A 17,435-nucleotide genomic window follows, 5' to 3' on the forward strand; every position below is an offset into this window, starting at 1 on the left:
CCCTCCCCTAGGGTGGCAGATGTGACAACCGAGTGCTGTCTCCTTCAGCGGTGCTGTGTTTACATGGACCAATACATTCCTTCTGAGTGTGAAGTGCCCTGGACTTGAACTCATGGATGTGAGTCAAATTCACTGCTTAAAAAGTTGTGGAGAATGGAGGCACTTAAGTATATTTGTGAAGAACAATGCTTTTCATCTGTGATTTTCCTCATCTGTAAAATGGGACTTTTAGCACCCACTTCAGAGATTTGATCTGAAGAAGTGGTTAGAACAATGTCTTGATAAATAGGGTGGATATGAGTTACTATTTGTAAAGCAAGTTCAAGAACACTCGGATAATCATCTGTAAATGAGGGTTACACTATTCATGCTGTAAAGATCAAATGACAAGTGAGATTTAGAATAAAACAAAACTAATGTTATTTGAACAGATACGGATGCCAAATACTTTGCAAATGTTACCCGATTTGTGAGATAAGAAGGATCTTCAAGTGATGGATGTGAAGTGAAGTCACTCAGCCGTGTCCAACTCTTTTTGACCTCAGGGACTGTAGCTTGCCAAGTTTCTCTGTCCATGGAATTCTCCAGACCAGAATACTGGAGTGGGTAGCTGTTCTCTTCTCCAGGGGATCTTCCCAACCCAGGAACTGAACCCAAGTTTCCTGCATTGCGGGTGGATTCTTTATCATCTGAGCCACCAGGAAGCCCACCAGAGAGGATTTAAAGCTACTGATGGCAAACCGTCCCTGTGGGAGATAGCCCTTAGAGCTGAACCCCCTGCAGTCTGAATCCAAAAGCTCAGGCTGAGGTCAGGGAGATATTTGAGGGCGAGATGGAAGAAGAGTGTTTCAGTGTTTCATAGACAGGAAATCCTTTGGGCTTCCCAGGTGACTTAGTGGTAAAGAATCTGCCTGCCAATGCAGGGGACTCAGGTTCAATTCCTGGGTTGGGAAGATCCCATGAAGGAGGGAACGGCAACCCACTCTAGTATTCCTGCCTGGGAAATCCCATGGACAGAGGAACCTGGCGGGCTACAAGCCATGGACTCACAAAGAGTCGGACACAACTCAGTGACTCAACAGTAGCAGCAGCAACAGGTAATTGTATTTATCTGCCTGCTCAGGGGAGATGATCCATGTGATCTTAGGGGTTGGGGGGCTGCAAGTGAGGATATAGATGTTGGGTTGATCAAAAAGTTCCTTCGGGTTTTCCAAGGCTATTGTGGATAAACCTGAAGGAACTTTTTGGCCAATTCAATAGATATAGATATGATCTCAAGCAAGAGACCTGCAAAAATTAAAAGACCTGGGTTCTAGAATAACCAAAACAAATTTCTACAGATTTCAGAGCCTCACAGTATTTGAGAAATTTTGGCTGCCTTATATGCTGACCAGTGAACCTAATCTACCCAGATACTGTTACAAGGGCTTAGAGCCAAAATCAAGCAAAAATGTCCAGCTGTTCTTCTTGCTGTTCTTCTGCAATGTAACATGCAGATTGGACTGTAAGAAAGAAGGGAGGAGGAAGTGACTGGGAAGAAACATTCCAGTTAGAAGCTGAAACTGAAAGGAAATTCATGAAATTCTTGATAAACTTCCTGTCACAACTGTAACAGGATTAACAAATCAGACCTCCTCAGGACCGTGGGAAAAAAATCATTTAAACTAAGATGTCAAGCATTAAAAACAAAACCTAACAAAAACAAAGTAATTTTTTCGGGGGTGGGGTGAATGAAGAATAATTTGGAGAGTCGAATCTTCTCTGGTCTAAAAAAAAAAAGTTGGCAAGTTTCATTTTCAAAACTCCTTTGATTTATAAAAATGAAACAAAAGAGATTTGAAAACTATCAGTTCAGTGATTTTTTTGGCCTAAGGGTTTTTCTTTGCTTCAAACTTGCAAAAACTTAACAGCTATTTTATAGATTAATTGACTCATCATTAAGGAATTTATTGAGAACTAGATATAATGCTAGGTGCAAGGAGTAGATATAAAAAGGCAGTCTCTTTCAAGAGGATGGGTAAGAGAGTGGACACATAAAAATATCACTTAGAACTGATATATATAAATGAAATATCAAAGCTGGTATGAAGAGTCAAGGAGGAGGGAGGAGGAGATAAATGGATGATCAGTGCAATCTGTGAGTCCAGCCTCAAATTAAAATCGATTTTTAAAAGTTTTATGATCATTCCTCAAATTTTAATTGTAAGTAGTTCCATGTTTTTCTGTTTTCAAAGTAAAATTTGGGCTTTGGCTAATGCTCTGACAGAAATATACATTATTAATGGCTACTATTGATGCTACAATAAATTATTTTGAGACATCTTGCATGGATTTCTGTTTGGGGATAATTAATTTTTAATGGCTTCATAAACCATCATTTATAAATCATTGACTATTGCTTTATAACTATCACAAACCGAACACACAGCATTTGGTTTTTTATTAATCAGTGTGTTGTAGAAATTAGGTTAGTCTTTTTTCTTTTCTTATTGATTTTTGGTAACAGGAAGAGTGGCAAAGCTATATAGGCCAGTTACTCCAGAGACCCTACGAAGCTGTCTTAAATCACAGAGGAAATCACTAACAATTAGGATGCTGTCTTGATTAGTTGTAGAAGTACTTTACCTAGTTCAGAAGTTTCTTGCACATGACCAACCATCTTAATGCAACATTGTACTAGGCATATTAAATAGATCATTTCCTCCTAACTGCATTTTTGGTGATCAAATTTATGTTTGAACTATCCAAGATTCCCTTAAATGTTAATAGAACAGATGGTGCAAATAAAATTATTTTTCGTGAGTTCACCAGTACAGTATACCAGTTCTTGATATTTGTTTAGTTTTCTAAGTGGAATTTAATGTTGTCAAAAATTAAATTGGTATCATGTCAAGTTTTCAAAGAAAAGAGAAAAGCAAAAGATTCAAACTTCTCTTCTGAGGACGGGGATTTCTCAAGAGACTGACCTTTTGACTTGGGGCAAGTCACTCCTCTATAAACATGAAAATGGAAATCATGCCGTCCTATTATTTTAAAAAGTGCTTTTAGGTGAAAATTTTAAAGATACATGAAAGTACTGTGAAATACTATGATAAATAAAGCAACAGAAAGTTGTTTTCCAAATAGTAACCATTGGAAAGACCGATTTTAATGCCCCACCCCCACCAACCGAATGTCCAATATAGGCCTTAGCTCTGCAGTTCATTAATTCAGAAAAAATACAGAAAACACTTTGTATACCTTGGTCTGTGAAGTTGTCATTCTGTAAGTTTGGCCACCCCCACCAACCTCATGTCCAATATAGGCCTTAGCTCTGCAGTTCATTAATTCAGAAAAAACATAGAAAACACTTCGTATACCTTGGTCTGTGAAGCTGTCATTCTGTAAGTTTGGCTCACATCCTCCAACAACCCTCATGGCTCCTCTGCCCCATCCCAACACATGTCATATGACCCATATTTCTCACTTGGCTATTAGTTATATACCACAGCCAAAATCTCAGAAACTTATGGTATAAATGGAAAATTGAATTTAGACTAATGATCTTCAAACTGGGCTCCACATAACCATTAAATTCTCCTTGTGGAGGCAAGAATCTCTGTGGACACATTCAAATTTGTATCCATACCGTCTTCACTGTGCCACAAACTTAATTTGTGATTTTTTGTAATAAAATATCAACAGAATTGCACACATTTGAAGAGTTTGAAAATTGCCAAGTTTAAAAATCCTTAAGGCAGCATATTTTTCGCATAGTAGTAGTCTAATATAAAAAGTTTTCTATGGACTATACAAAGAAATGCAGGAAACATCCTTTATGCATGAAATCCTCACTATTAGGTTCATAGTACCTGATAGGCAGGTAACTTCTATAAAAGCAAGAAATAAACTATGGAGACTTTATTCAAAGAGCCCCATTAAACAAACAAAAAGCAACAAACAAGCAAAACCCACAAAACTTGTGTTTTACCAAAGACTAGTCTAAAAGCGGAAAAAAAAAAATCAGAGCAAAAAAAATCAAAGCAATTCAAACAAACAAAATATGGTTTCAGTCATGTACAGCCATTGACAAACTTCCACATTCTGGTCTCGAACCATTATTTAAACCACATTTGCTAATTCTCTACCGATTAGTCCTTGAACAGGAATGAGAGATACTGAAAGCCAGTGATCCCGCTTTCACTTCCAGGAGAGGACAGTCAGAAGTGGACTCTGGCCTTGAACGGCTGTGTGCTCTGGGATGGCTTCCCCCTCCCCCACCCCATCCCCCCCACCCCTGCGCCACGATTTTTTCTGTTGTCAAAACGGGGTAATAGCCCCCCACTTCACTCCATAATAGTGAAGATGAAAGATCCACGTCAGCGTCCATCAAGGGCCTAGGACAATACCAGTCTTGCATTAGGCACCTTTCAACCCTTAGCACACCTCCTCCCCTGGGGAGAACTCTAAACCTCTAAGGACAGCAGGCGCTGGCTCCCTGCCTCACACTTCAAACCCACAGCCCCCTTCCTCCCTCCGGCAGGGGCCAAGGGGTACCTCCTCCGGTGTGAAGGCGATCCCTCAACTCAGCCGGTCTCCTACATCCTCGGGCACTTTGCTCCAGGAGGTCCCTCAGAGAGGGGAGAATTATGCATTCCACGTTTTCTTCCCTCTCCCTGGGCTGGCTCCTTTCTTTAAACCTTAAACATAGTCTAGTTTCTCGCTTTAAAAAAGAAAGGAAACTTCTTTGACTCCACCTCCAGGACGGTCCTATCTTTTGTTTCCCCTTCAAGGCCACTTTTTACAAAGTTGTTTGAACTGGCTGTCTGGGTCCTCACCTCCCACTCACTCCTCCGTTTACTTGAAATTTGGCTTCCAGCTCCACCAAAGCGAAGAAACGTTTGTCAGCAGATCCCCAACGATTTCCTTGTTCCTTTCAGCGGCTGCTTCTTGGGCCTTATCACATCTATAGCCTTCCTAGTTCCCCGGGGCTGGGGCACTGCGGAAGATTCCCCTCTGTGACCCTGCCCGAGTCTGACACCGTGGCCGCCCGTCTCACCTCCCCCAGTATATCGTTTGTGAGTTTCTCTTTCTCTGGCGATCCCCAAAGGTCGGTCTTTCTCAAGGCCCACTCACTGGCTCCCTCCTTTTCTTCAGCATTCTTTCCCTCGGTAAATTCATCCACGCTCTCAGCGTCCACCCGTAAGGTGAACAGAAAGCCCCCTTTGTCCCCACAGTTCTGGTTTACCTCTGTTTCTCCAGCCTAGTTGTTTGTTAATCGCCACCCTTCTCCTAAAAGTCCTAGTTGGGATGGAAACAGACGAGACAGTCCCCGTATCACTTACTATTTGTATGCAGATGACTCCGAATTGGGGCCTTAAAGCACAGAGGCTGAGAAGGTGGGCCCTTGAGTCAGCCCCCTGGGTTTAAACTCTGCTCCACTCCATTAGCCTCTGAGACCCTGGGGCGATAGTGTAATCTCTCTGCACTTAAGAAATCTTACCTAAACAGGAATACTACAATGGACTTCTTTTAGAGTCGAGGGTTAAATGAACACATGTGAAGGCCTTTGCATAAGGTCTACCATATTTTTAAATGAATAAATTTATCTATCTCAAACTTGTCCTGAGTTCCTGACGTTCTATCGAGTAGAATAAGGTGAGTTCAGGTGAGATTTCCTAGAGGGGGGTGGGGCAGGGGAGGAGCAAGAGGTGACTTAGTCTGTGTGGGCCTTTTATCACTGGTAAATTCTCTGGATACCACTATCCTCCCATCAAACTGTGGCTGAATTCCTCAGAGAAGGCTCCTGTGACCTTTGAACAATCTTTCCAAAGGTAAATACCGATCATCCATGGGAATGACGGTGGTCTATTTTTCTGTGCACTTTCAGAGAACTGCTATATAATTTATGCTTAACATTGGCTGGGGATAATTTGGTGGAAATAAACTCTGCCTCTAAAATGCTTGGGTCAAGTCATTTTTATTTTTCATGACTGTGGCCATTTCCACCATTCCTAAAACATTAAAATCCTTCAGTGAGTGACAACTTGGATATGGATCAACTCAACAGTTTCTTGGCAATTAAAAGGAGGAAAAAAAGATGTAATTTTAGAAAATAGGAATGAGAATGTTGCTATATATTTTATGAAACTGAGCAGTTTCACCTCTTTTAGATTTTATGGCTAACTTTTCTACTTTCCATAGATTTCTGATAATCCTTAAGGAAGTGTGTCTTACTTTGAAACTTTTCAAAATAGGAGAGATTTTATTTTATACATGTTTTCTCATATTTCTCAATTTCATATCTTCATTTTCATATGATACACTAGCCTAACTACAACAGTTTGCATTTATAGACTTTGTTTTTTAACCCAGGAGATGATCCTTCCTTCTGTGCATCTCTTCAGAGCTTGTGGATGAATTACAGAGCTCATGTATACCCAGAGGGCTTTTTCTTACCTGTTCCCTGCTTGCTCTGTGACTCAGCATTGTGTTCCCTAACCCCTTCCTCTCCTGAAATTCTGTTCCTTCTTTAAGACCCAGTTTAAAATACAGTTCTGTCTGAGAGCCTTCTTTAGTCCCAGAGAGAAAAATTCCCCCCTTCCTCTGACAGACATCTCTGTTTAGCCCTTGGTTCTGACTTCCCTGGTGGTTCAGATGGTAAAGAATCTGACTACAATGCAGGAGACCAGGGATCGATCTCTGGGTTAGGAAGACCCCTGGAGAAGGGAACGGCTACCCACTCCAGTATTCTTGCCAGGGAAATTCCATGGACAGAGGAGCCTGGCAGGCTACAGTCCATGGGGTTGCAAAGAGTCGAACATGACTGAGTGACTTTCTGTCTTATTGTATAATTAACTGTCCATATGTCCTTCTACTCCAGTACATCCTAGTCCTGGGGGGCAGCAATGGGTCTCAACCTATCCTTGTACCCCTCATGGACCAGTGTCTGAGGCAGAATATGGTTATTACCCATTGAGCATTTACCCTGTGCAAGGCCTCTTCTATACTCACAACCTAGTGAAGAAGGAACTATTATACCCATTTTACAGGTGAGTAAACTGAGGCTTGGAGAAGTTATGTCAATCATCCAAGGTTGTACAGCTGCTGAGAAGAGACAGCACTCATCCCTTATGGACAGTGAATCTTCTGCTTGATTAGATAAGCATAAGATTTTGTTTTGCTTGGCTCAGATGGTAAAGCGTCTGCCTGCAGTGCGGGAGACCTGGGTTCGATCCCTGGGTTGGGAAGATCCCCTGGAGAAGGAAATGGCAGCCCACTCCAGTACTCTTGCCTGGAAAATTCCATGGACTGAGGAGCCTGGTAGGCTATAGTCCATGGGGTCACAAAGAGGCGGACAACTGAGCGAGTTCAGTTTCACTTTCACTTTCTATACCTATTTAGTGAAATCAAGAGGAAAAAATAATTTTATCTAAAAAAAAGTTGCATGTAGTTTTCCTTTTTTATTCTCTGTTGATAAACAAAACAAAGCAATGCTGGGTGCACAGCTTTAATTTTTCTTTGTGAAAACAGGACAAGTATGAAGTCAACCTAGTTGTTTTTTACCACTTAGAGTTAGCAATTCCTCTGAGTGAGTCGTGGGAAAGTCAGGGCCGCACTAAAGCTACATTTCTGTTTCCAATGTTTCTATACTTATATTGACTACTCTAGATTATAACTACTCTAGATTCAATGGTTGAGTAAGAAGTTTCCATGATTGTAAAGGGTGGGGGTGGGTTGCTAATAATGACTAAATTACCTTCAACTGATGAACAGGTTGGATATTGAAAATTCTGTCTCCAGGAAGGGCCACAGAAGCCCATTTAACCAACGATGAGAGCACTGGTCTGAGTCAGCGGGCCAAAGGTTTCTGCCACCACCAGTGCTGACTTTACCTCTGTGTGTTTGAGCTTGAAATAGCAGAAATGGCCCCTGTGTTCCCCTAGGGAGATTGTCCGGAAGAGCTTTTAAAATGATATTATTTTATTATTGCTGTTGGTATTATTTTTTAACAGTATTATCTCATGTTCAGATACTAGGTTTCTATGGGGAACAAAGGTTTTGAATGGGAAAATGGCATTCTAAGAGCCAGATTCTGTCTGCTTCCTACCAACACTATTTGGTAGAAGCTCTGGGTTCCCACTGCTCTGCGTGGGATTTCCCTAGGTTTCAAGCCCAAGGCTGGGGACAAGAGGAGGGACCAGGTGCAGAAGGGGAGAGGGCCAAGGGAACTGAACCCGCCACCACACCAGGCCTTTCCCAAGTCCTGCTTCCCTCCCTTCAGAGCTGAGTTTGGGCCTAAGAGTTTGCTCCCATTGTGTGTTCAGCAGAGCTTATCCCTTATTCCTCGGTAACAAAACTAATCCAACGGCACTGCCTACCTCAGGGTTAATTGTGGAAATGAAATGCTCTGTAAACTCCATGGATGTTAAATGTTATTCTGAGTCATCTCAGCATATTTGGGGGATGGGACTTAGCAGTTAAAGAAACTGTCCAGTGATATGAAGTTTTATTACTTAAAAACTTAACTTATTATTTAGTGACATTGTTTAGTACCCTCTCAACAGTATGCTCAGTGTTTTGTCTCCTCTATTTATTCCTCTTAAGACCTGGATAAAATTGGTACTTCATTTTCTCCATTTTACACATTCAAAAATTAAAAGATTGAGTCATCTGCCCAAGGTCATCCATTTTATAAAAAAGCAGAGCTAGGAGTCATAACTGATGCCAAGCCTTTGTGGTCAACCACAACATACAAGATTACACAGACAATAGAAGCCTCGTCTCTTTTCTCCAGTTCACAGCTCACTGTTTCCGTGCACTGTATGCTTTTAGAGATTTAGTAGCTTATCAGTCATGCACCCTTATTAGACAATATTACAGTAATAATACTTGTCTCTTTAGGACTCTTCAGTTAAGTGGAGGTGGGGCGGAGTAGACTAGGATGGTGATTCCTTCCTATACATTAAGTGCCCCCAAAATGAGGATCCTGAGAAAGGCTGGTCAGAAATGTGAAATAGTAATGCTTAAAATAAAATGGGAAAACTGAAAGTACTTACTGATTAAAGTATCTGGTGATTTAGAAATGTGCTTCTCAGTTGGTCCTAGATCTTTTCCCTAGAGAGACTCCTTTTTCGGCTGGAGGTTGAAGTGTCAGGTTGGAGAGCCCAGAGCCTGGGCTGCAAGGCAGATAAATTCACCTCTGGGGGCTGCTCTGTTTGTGAGCCAGCGGCTGGGGAGAGGAGGCCATTTCCGGTGGCATCTGGAGCAAATGACACAGATCAGCACTTTCTTGCGTTAGGAAGTGGAAGACTAATGACAGAAGCTTTAAGAACTGGGCAAATACGGAAACAAACTGATAAGTAAATCAAACTAGAGCTTCTTCCTGAAATTTGGCTCTTAGCTTGCTTTCATTTCACATTTCTAAGTAATTTGGGTGCAATGTCTATTGACTCTTGCTTTGTTTCATTTTAACAATTCAAACTCTGGGTTCTTATCACCCTTATTTGTGTGGTTTGTTCACAGCTGGGACAGCTATTAGAAGGGGAAAGGGGGAAAGACAGTGAGGGGACTGGAAGCGGAAGTGAGAAGAGAGATATGAGAAATGATGAGAGGAAGACTGGTCCCTTTTCTAATTAATTTTTTAAAGTCAGAATCCTGAATTTTTGTATGGGGGCATTAAAGAGTTTACAAGCCACTTTCAAATCACTTCCCTTGCTCCTCCCACCTCCTGTGGGTGGAAGGATAGACCATTCCGGAGCTGCAGAAAGCAAGGGGTCTCAGCCACAGGCCTCTGGTAAACACAAAAAGGCAAAGCCTCCTCTCCTGCCTCACTGGAAACCATCAGGTGACAGGAAAGGGAAATGGGAAGTGGTTCTCTGATTGATTAGATAAGCTCAGAGCTTTGTTTTGTTTGGGAAGGATCTGACTTGGAAGAGGAGGAATATCACTTCTCCTACAGATGCCAAGAGGAAAGAGAAGGAAGAAATAAATCAGAAAAAAGAAAACAAAAAAGAGGAAATGAAGTTTTAGAAGTTTTCTCCCAATAGCGAACCTTATAAAGTATGTCAAACACTTTAGGATAAGGTATCTCTCCATTGCTTTAAATGGTGTAAGATACCCAAAGAACAAGAGTAACAGATTCCAAAATAGTGCTGAAATAATGTCCTTCATCCCTAGATTTTTAAAATTCTATGTTTCAGGTAAATTGGCCTATTAAGTGATGCATTTATCTTTTCTTGAAAAATACTACTTTACTTCACTGACTGCTCAATGTATGGCTTAAAAATTAATCTCACACATTACACTTTGTTTTTATCCTGTTTTCTATAGCCACAAATCAAATTATTTCACACTTTTCCCATGAATTTAATTAGAATCATTATTGTGTCTCAAGGCAGGGCTGTATCTAGAACCCACCTGATAACTTTTGTATTTTAAACTTCAGAGTGGCTTATGACATCACTTTGAAAATGTGCCATTATTTGATTCTAGCTATTCTACAAATGAGTTCCAAATCTAACTTTAGTATTTTAAAATTCAGAGTAATCTGTGATATAACTTTGAAAACTTGCCATTATTTTGAGTCTAGCAATTCTGTAAATGAGTTGCAGATCTTTCCAGTTCTCTAAATTCCAGCTAGTGTGTACATGGTGAGAATAAAAGAACAATTTAGAGGATGACTAAAATTCACATAATCATCCTAAGACCAGAGAACAGAGGAGCTGTAATAATGCAAATGCTAATCTCACTTGCACTCTTTAAATTCAAAATGAATTTTTTTGAGACCAAGCAACAGATTATTTCCCACAGATTTTCTTACTTCCAAGAACTTATTATGATATATGGAGAGAGTTACAATTGCTGTTCTGGCCCCATTTCATGTTCTGTAGCTCAGTGAGCTGGCTTTCTCACCCAGCTTTTTCCTAAAAGATAATGAGAACTATGCATGTATAATGTTTTACACTTAAAATGTGCTATCTCACAATAAATCCTGGTTTACAAAGTAAGGCAAGCTCTCATTATCTTCACTTTGCAGATGGTGAAACTGAGGCGCTGGGAGAGCTGAAATGACATAAATCACCTTGATGGATCAGCACAGGATAGAGCACACCTGACCGCAGGCGGTCGTCTTCATGGCCCTCTGGGGGGGAAGTCAGACAGGGCATACTGTCCTCATCGTCATCCTTACATCATTTTGCTTGTTTCTAGAAGCTACTTAATGCACAGCGTGCAAAAGTTCAAAAGGTGTATGAGTGAGAAGTAAGTTTTCCTCCCTTCCTTGTTCCCTAATCCCTTGCTCTTCTTTCTAGAAACAATACTGTCACACCTTCTTGTCTGTTCTACCAGAAATATTCTATACAGATATTCTATATCTCTCTGAAATATTTTATTCTTTCTTTTGAAAGAGTCAACTTCCATTTTTATTAAAGGCTCTGGGAAAAAATACAAACGCCACTTAGAACCGATGGTAAAATGCAAAAAATCTGGTAAATCATAGATTGTTGCAAGCACTCAGATGTTTGAAATGCCATAGAAAACTCGAGATTCACAACAGCCTATAAAAAGAGGTGGGCTACTGTCCTCTTGGGTTTGGCCCTGATATCCCATCTGGGGACCACTCAGAAACCTTGATCTTGATTTGTGATGTGGTAATTGCATGTCTTTTGATGAAGAGGACTGAAGCCAGAGCGATGATACTATGAAATAAAGTGAACTGCTGGATGTCTGACTTTGAGGCCAAACAGACTTGGGTTTGAAACTTGATTCTTTCACTTTGGGAGTCACTTAACTCCTCTGTGACTCTGCAATTTTCTCATCTGTGAAATACGGATAATAATAACAACCACTACATAGAGGCATGGGTTTAATGAGAAAATAGATCCAAGTACCAGGTACACTGCCGTGGATAGTAAAATATATCTATGTCATCAGCCATGGCTCATTTTATTCAGTCTTTCTTTCGCTCATTCATTCAAAATAATTGTGGTAGGCACTGTACAAACTGCTGGGAAGAAATCACTGTGAATAATACATGGGGGGAAAAAAAACCCCAAAATACCTTGCCCTTATAGAGTTGATCTTTGTGTTGGGGGAGGCAGGCAACTAAAGAGCAAGTGAAATAATATGTTAGATAAAAGAGAATAGGAACATGATTTCTGGATGGGGCAAAAGTAAGGACTGTGGGTTGGAATTTTAAATAGGGTGGTGATGGGGTTCATGACGCTCTACCCTAGAATGCAGCACCTTGACATGTTAAATATTTTAAGCGAAAGAATGTGAGAAACGGCAGGTACTGGAAAGACTCTGACCACCACCCCCACCCCTCCCCATCCCACCCTGAAGCAAGTCTTAAGACCCTGTGTGGGAGAAGCCCTCTCCATTTAAGAAAGGAGCATCCTTGGACCTCCCTGATAGCTCAGGTGGGAAACAATCTGCCTGCAATGCAGATCCCTGGGAAGATCCCCTGTGGAAGGGAATGGCCATCCACTTCAGTATTCTTGCCCGGAGAATTCCACAGACAGAGGAGCCTGGGGGCTACAGTCCAAGGGATCAAAAAGAGTTGGACATGACTGAGCGTCCTACACGTACACAGCATCCTTATCTCTGAAGACAAAGGGACCCCGAGGAATTCCAATAAACAGGGCTGGCTAAGTTCCCTCAGTTCACTGCCCTTTGTCCTATTGATCTTCAAATCCAGTTTGAAAACATTCAGGCCTATTCTGTGGGTGTGAGTTCAAACAAACTCTGGGAGATAGTGAATGACAGGGAAGCCTGGCAGGCTGCAGTCCTTGGGGTCTCAAAGAGTCAAATTGACCCAGTGACCCGAACATCAGCAATCCTCCCTTTGGGTCTTCATTTCCTTAGAAAGGCTAATTTGTAACTTTTCTCTTGTTAATTTGTCTTTTGTTATGGAGATCCTGCTAAGAAACTTGCAATGGAAGTAAACAATCTTGGTCTGGAGGAGGCTGCCTTGGGAAGTTGAGGGTGGGGATGGGGGGATGGAGCAAAACTTGTGAAAATCTGGTGGGAGGAAGCTCCAGGCGGAGAGAACAATAAAGAAGTGAATGTGACTGGGCTGGAGAGAACAAGGGAGGAACATACAGGAGATGGACTCTCTTCACACTGAGAAGAAAGAGAGGCAGATGGTGATGGAGTCCTTGGGCCTAGAAAAGAAAACAACGGTCTCAAAGGCCCTTGCTGAATCATCTAACTTCGGGGAAAACAAACTGCTCCGGAACTTATCGCCTCCTGCCCAGGGGACTTACCACCCCCTGCCTAAAACCTCCCACCCCCTGTTCAACTACAAATGCCATCTCAACTAAAGGTTACCGAAAAAGTCCCACCTGCCTAACATTTCCCTTATCGCTTCCACAAACATCCCTTTAAATATGAAGCCTCCCTATCCCTTTCACACTCAGCCTGGTCCTTAGGCCGACTGTTGCCCCTCCTTGCCTGAATAAAGGTAACCTACCTCCGTTGAGGTCGTCTCCTTTTCTGCCTTGGCCCGAACTATACCTCACAGATGGGAATTCCCTGGTGGTCCGGTGGTTAGTTAGGACTCCATTCTTTCATGCTGAGGGTGCGAGGGAGGGCTTGGGCTCCATTCCTGGTGGGATCCTGGAGAACTAAGGTCACATAAGCTATGTTGTGGGGCAAAAAAAGTCAGGGAGGGGGGCAGATTATGAGTCATTGAAAGGACCTGGGCTTGTTATTTGAAAGCCATCGTAAGGGGCTTGAGCAGAAAATTAACACCCATCTTAATGAGACTGGGATGTGAGGGAAAGCAGGAAGACCAATTAAGGAAGTTACCAAGTAATGCAGGAGTTGAGGCTTAAATCAGAGTGACATTAGCCAAGGAATAAGAAAGGATCAGATTCTGGATATATTGTGAAAGCAGAGGTGACAGGATTTGCGGAGAGCGGATGAGGTGTGAGAGAAGGGGGGAATACAAAGCTAGCTCCATGCCTCTTGGCCTGAGCACAAGAGGGATGAAGTTACTGAGATGGTGAAGCTCTGGGAGAAACAGGTTTCGGGGGGCGGTGGATGGCTTGTTCCCTTTGAGATTCCTTGTACACATCTAAAGTCAGATGTGGGGTGGGGATTTGGCACTGGGCAGAGAGGACTAGTCCAGGGAGAACAGTTTGGTTTGGGTTTGGATGCCGTCTCCAATGGAGATGGTGAAGCTACAGAAGAAAAGAGGTCTGAGAATTCCTGGGAGGTCAGAAAGAGGAGAAGGAACCTGGAAAGGGCCTGAGAAGGAAGAGTCAGTGGCAGTAAGAAGAAAGTATAAGGTCCTGGAAGCCAAGAGGAAAACGTGTTTCAAGGGAAGAATGGTCTCAGTCAGAGATAGGTGATAAGTCAAGTGGGATGTTTGACCATTGGCAGGACATTGGGTGACCTAGACAGTGTTGGGGACAGCTGCTGATTAGAGTGGTTAAGAGAATGAGAGGAGAATTAGTAGCAGTACCACCCTCGAGGAGTTAAACTATAAGTAAAGGGAAACTAAAGATGAGGGGAAGTGGGGGATGAGAGATTTTGTTTCTTTTAAGATGGGAACAACAGTAGCGTGTTTGTACACTTACAGGAGTGATTCCTTAGACAGGGGAAAAGATGCTGCAGGAGGAATGGGAGAGAATTCTGGAGCCATTCCCTTGAGTTGGTGAAAGGACTGGTCTCTAGGGCCCAAGTGGAGAGGTTGGCCTTGGATAGGACGGTGGACATTCAACCAAAGAAATGCCAGGAAAGACCCAGGATGTGGTGAAGGCGCCAGCGGGTAGGGGTTTTCCTGACTACTCTTTTCTCAGGGAACTAGGCAGCAGGGGCCAGGTCACCAACTGAGAGTGAACCTGGGGAGGGTGGTATTAGCGGTCTGAGGATGGAGAAGTGAAAGTGAAGTCAAAGTCATTCACGACTCTTTGCAAACCCATGGACTATACAGGCCTTGGAATTCTCCAGGCCAGAATACTGGAGTAGGTAGCCTTTCCCTTCTCCAGCGGATCTTCCCAACCCAGGAATCAAACTGGGCTCTTCTGTATTGTGGATGGAGAAGACAGTATGAAATAGTCATCTGGGGGATGAGGAGGCTGTCTTCTCAATAGCATGGGGGCCCACTCAAAGCTAGGAGCCCTTACTTGAATGGACTTCCTTGAGTGGCTCAGACGGCAAAGAATCCACCTGCAATGTAGGAGACACAGGTTCAATCCCTGGATCAGGAAGATCCCCGGGAGAAGGAAATGGCAACCCACTCCTGGTAAATCCCATGGACAGAGGAGCCTGGAGGGCTACAGTCCATGCTCAACAGGGGTGTTTGGTTTTCTCTAGTCTGTTTCAGCCACATGGGTGCAGGTACAGAGTAGGCAAAAATAATATTTAGTCAAATTGGAGTTTTGCCTTTCAGTTTCTGTTTATGTTAATGTGTCATTACAAATTTATAATTTGTTTTAAACCATAATTTATTTAAAAGCAAAATCACAAAAGCCCAATATTATAATTTAGTGAAAATATTCTGAATATAATGGCAGAAATGATCTTTCTTTAATAGTAACAATTTTTAATAGGTCTGGCTGCAGATTAATTTAGACTTAGCTCTAGATGAGCCATTATCATTTTATCTACATTTTCTATTTTAAGGAACACTTATTTTTCTTATCTTATTGGAACGGAGTGTTTCAAATGGGCTAGAAATCAGCCCACTAAATACTTACTTATAAGTGCACTTATTTCAGCCAACTGGCATGGTGTGTGTTTGTGTACAAATCAGTGACCGGCTACCTTAAAAAAGAGGACCAAATTTGGCAAACCACAACTCTATGTGTTTTCTTCACTTGTATGATTTGAAACAGTATACATTTTTTATCATTTCTCTTCAAATCATTTGCATTTAGCGCTTTCAAGCACATATGAATAATTTGTTTCTTTGGGGGCACAAAGTCTTCTCAGAGTATGTTAAGAATTTTGAGACTGGATCAAAACTTCTCATGAGTTGAATTTAGTAACTGAACTAAATTCTGCACTAATTCAGTACATGCAAGCTTTTGCATTATAGAGGAGCAAGGCCAGAGTTGCTAGAGTTTGGGAGCTTACAGGTTGACAAGAGCCCAGTTGGTGGTTTCACCAGGATGAGAAAGGAATGGAATTTATAAAGACCTCATTCTGTCAGGATTGCTTTAACTTTTCTGCAAACCTTCTTTAGAATTTTTGTTTTATGCAATTTCTCTATTCTGCTCCAGTGTAGCTTCATAGTTCAGAGCATGGCCTTTGGAGGCCAAAGAAATGAGTTCAGAGTCTGAAGTTTGTAATCTGTGAGCTGAGTGACTTTGGGAAAGTTACTAACCTCTCTGGCGCAGTTCTGCTTGTGGAGATTGAATAGACCAAGGGCTAAGCAGAGTGCTTAGCAATTAGTCTATGCTCAATTTATTCTAGGAATTAGTATACATACATCCATGCTTTAGTAATACAAAATAATTACTAAGTTATCCTAATAAATTAGCAGTATAAAAATAGGTTTTTAAGTGGCTAACCATGGAGTTTGGACCAAGGACTTGGCCGCCTGAGTCTTGGTCCCCTAGTCCCAGAGCCATGGTCCATAAATTTCAGGAAAAATAAAAGGTCATAAACCTTTTCACAAAGAATAATTTAATACACTAGGAGGATTGTATCTTGAATTATTTAGCAATATGCCTTACCTTTAAATAGTATTAAACTTGATTAGAAGATCACTGATTTAGTTTTCTGACTCTAGTGTTTCTCCTTCCCCCACCCCCCTCCCCCTCTCTCATGTTACCATCTTAACCATTTCCAAGTGTACAGTGCAGTACTGTGAGGTATATTCACACTGTTGTGAAATAGAGCTCTAGAACTTTTTCATCTTACAGATCGGAAAAACTCTATCCACTAAACCATATCTTTCATTTTGCTGCTCTTCACAGCCCCTGGGAACCACCATTCTACTTTTCTGTTTCTGTGAATTTGGCTGCTATAGACACCTCATGGGCTTCCCAGGTAGCTCAGCTGGTAAAGAATCCGCCTGCAATGTAGGAGACCCTAGTTCGATTCCTGGGTCAGAAAGATCTCCTGGAGAAGGGATAGGAAACCCACTCCAGTATTCTTGGGCTTCCCTGCTGGCTCAGCTGGTAAAGAGTCCACCTGCAATGCAGGAGACTCCAGTTCAATCCCTGGGTTGGGAAGATCCCCTGGAGAAGGGAAGGGCTACCCACTCCAGTATTCTGGCCTGGAGAATTCCATGGACTGTACAGTCCATGGGTTTACAAAGAGTTGGATACGACTAAGCGACTCTCACTTTCACTTTCAGACACCTCATAGAAATGGAATCACACAGTATTTGTCATTTTGTGTCTGGCTTATTTCACCTAATATAACATCCCCAAGGTTCATCCATGTTGATGTAGGTGACAGGGTTTCCTTTTCAGGGTGAATAATATATATTTCAGGGT

The 17,435-nt window shown here is 42.0% G+C and overlaps 1 protein-coding gene across 9 annotated transcripts in view; it reads right to left on the reverse strand.

Annotated features, from left to right (window-relative positions):
- The window catches only part of PCED1B (PC-esterase domain containing 1B), a 180,091-nt gene that overhangs the window by 33,652 nt on the left and 129,004 nt on the right, over positions 1-17,435 (reverse strand). For 6 of the 9 annotated variants that reach the window (XR_006337559.1, XM_043886138.1, XM_043886162.1 and 3 more), the window contains one exon: positions 9,039-9,241. The gene's annotated coding sequence lies outside the window, so the exon portion shown is untranslated. Of the gene's footprint in view, positions 1-4,536; positions 4,798-4,817; positions 5,174-9,038; positions 9,242-13,453; positions 13,608-17,435 lie in introns of those variants that run through there. The other 3 variants (XM_043886130.1, XM_043886172.1, XM_043886120.1) reach the window with 3 other exon arrangements.

Source organism: Cervus elaphus, chromosome 3, assembly GCF_910594005.1.
Source record: "Cervus elaphus chromosome 3, mCerEla1.1, whole genome shotgun sequence".
Taxonomy (NCBI): Eukaryota; Metazoa; Chordata; class Mammalia; order Artiodactyla; family Cervidae; genus Cervus; species Cervus elaphus.